Source organism: Triticum aestivum, chromosome 7B (assembly GCF_018294505.1).
Source record: "Triticum aestivum cultivar Chinese Spring chromosome 7B, IWGSC CS RefSeq v2.1, whole genome shotgun sequence".
NCBI lineage: Eukaryota > Viridiplantae > Streptophyta > Magnoliopsida > Poales > Poaceae > Triticum > Triticum aestivum.
The window spans coordinates 703,135,685-703,138,255 of record NC_057813.1 but is presented as its reverse complement, the minus strand read 5'-3'; positions in this window follow the sequence as shown (position 1 = coordinate 703,138,255).

The following is a 2,571-nucleotide window of genomic DNA, read 5'->3' as shown; positions in this document are numbered from 1 at the left end:
AAGACTATTGTAAAACTTGGAATAAGATAAGGATTCCTTCCTATTCCTTGATGAACGATGGTTGTTTGCCCTGGCTACTCCCTCTGTTAACTCAACTTGAAATCTTCAGGGTTCAGATTTCAAAACTGATGGCGTTAAGGCCTGATTAGTTTACCAGCTTTGCTTAGATCGCAACCCACGCTTCGGCCTTCCTTCACCAACTCCTCCTTGCCTTGTTGAAGAACTTCGCAGCAATGAGGTTTCACACGTGTAAGGTAGCTAGGCTGGAAGAACTACATGATTCTGCTTGTGCGTCTCTGCTTTTCCTTACCTACTATATAATATTCAGCAATTATAACAATGGTGCGCGGTTGTGTCGTCTTTCTTGTCGATGCTTGATCAACCGGGAGTTACACATTACAGGGAAGAAAACACAAACCTACACAAAGAGGTCTCAACCAAAAGTGGACAGACAGATTATGCTAATGAAGACCCGGTTAAGTTACTACTTTCTTCCGCTTGGACTTCTTTACTTTTGACACCAATACTGACGGCAAATAGTTTTCCCTACCACAGAAATTATCGCTGAATATATATTTTTGAAAAATCAACAGAGGGCGACCGCCCACCTGAATATAATAATAATAATAATAATAATAATAATAATAATAATAATAATAATAATAATAATAATAATAATCCAGCATTTGTACATCACATAAACACTCCGCATAGTGCTAATGGGAGAGGGGGGGATGTGTCAGCTACAATATATGTGCACTATCGACGCAACGAGGTACAGTCTACCCAGGAGGGGGGCCGAACTAACCACAAGAGAAGATGCTCTTAGATCGAATGTCGCAAGTCAATATCCGAGGTATGGATGTTATCGAACACCATCCGGTTCCTGGACTCCCAGACCACCTAGAGGACAGAGCACATTGGTGTACTGAGAAGGGGATGGCTCCAATTTACAGATCAATCAAGGGTGTGTGGAGGAAAGTAGAACTTGATGAGGTAATTGTACCTTCTCTCAATTTGAAAAGTAGGACATCAAAGAAATTTGTTCCTGTGATGCCTACACCAACTGAAGAAAAAGTTAATGATGATGATCATGAAACTTTAGATCAAGTTACTACTAGACCTCGTAGGTCGAACAGAGCCTGTTCCGCACAAGAGTGGTACGGTGATCCTGTCCTAGAAGTCATGTTACTAGACCATGGTGAACCTACGAATTATGAAGAAGCTATGATGAGCCCAGATTCCGACAAATTGCTTGAGGCCATGAAATCTGAGATAGGATCCATGTATGAGATTAAAGTATGGACTTTGGTGGACTTGCCTGATGATCGGCAAGCCATAGAGAATAAATGGGTCTTCGAGAAGAAGACTGACGCTGATGGTAATTTTACTGTCTACCAAGCTCGACTTGTCGCAAAAGGTTTTCGACAAGTTCAAGGGGTTGACTAAGATGAGACCTTCTCACCAGTAGCAATGCTTAAGTCCGTCAGAATCATTTTAGCAATTGCCGCATTTTATGATTATGAAATCTGGCAAATAGACATCAAAACTGCATTCCTGAATGGATTTCTTAAAAAGAGTTGTAAATGATGCAACCAGAAGGTTTTTTCGATCCTAAAGGTCCTAACAAAGTGCGCAAGCTCCCGCGACTCACCTATAGACTGGTGCAAGCATCTCGGAGTTCAAATATACGCTTTGATGAGGTGATCAAAGCATATGGTTTTATACAGACTTTCGGTGAAACCTGTATTTAGAAAAAAGTGAGTGGGAGCTATGTAGCATTTCTGATATATATGTAGATGACATATTGTTGATTGAAAATGATATATTGTGTGATGCTTTTATTTTATCGGCAGTAGCAGTTGCAACAAACATTACGTGCCTTAAGTGGAATCTCTTGGTCTTGTGATTTAAAGTTTGGTTCAAGGACATTGATACGAGACTGCCTTTTAATCATTATAAGTTTCCGTTTTCTTTACCAACCAATCAGAACCGCTAATTAATAAAATAACACATATTATTGGCTGGCTGCAACAACATGGCTACAGGTATGTGTCACCTTTCAGAATTCAAAACTTGAGCTAGACTAACCATAGTGTCTCAATTTACGTTTTTACGGAACATTGAGTGAATCTCATTTAGTTAGGTTAACATTGGAGACGTGTATTGCACGTGCAGGCTTACTAGTAGAGAAAATGCCAGTAGGAGATGGGGCTGGCCACTGTTTTTGCCCCACTACGTATGTACAAATGGAAATTGCTCTCACTTTTTCGTTTGGGTAATTGCATAAACTAGTTTTTTTGGTCAACAATAATTTTCTACTTTTTGCTAACTGGGCTCTTTCTTACTCATGGCAATTTTCTACTTTTAAAGTTAATGATATTTTTTCACACCACAGCTAAAACTGGGCTTTTTCTTGTCACAACATTAAAAAAATCTAGGATTTTTGTTTCTCGTTACATGTCTTTTTTCATCTTTTTTGTTTTACAAGGAAACATGCCCGTGAGTTGGAGAAAAAGTAAGCAATGGGCGAGAAACTCATCACTCTCTCCTTAGCCCAATAACTTTCTA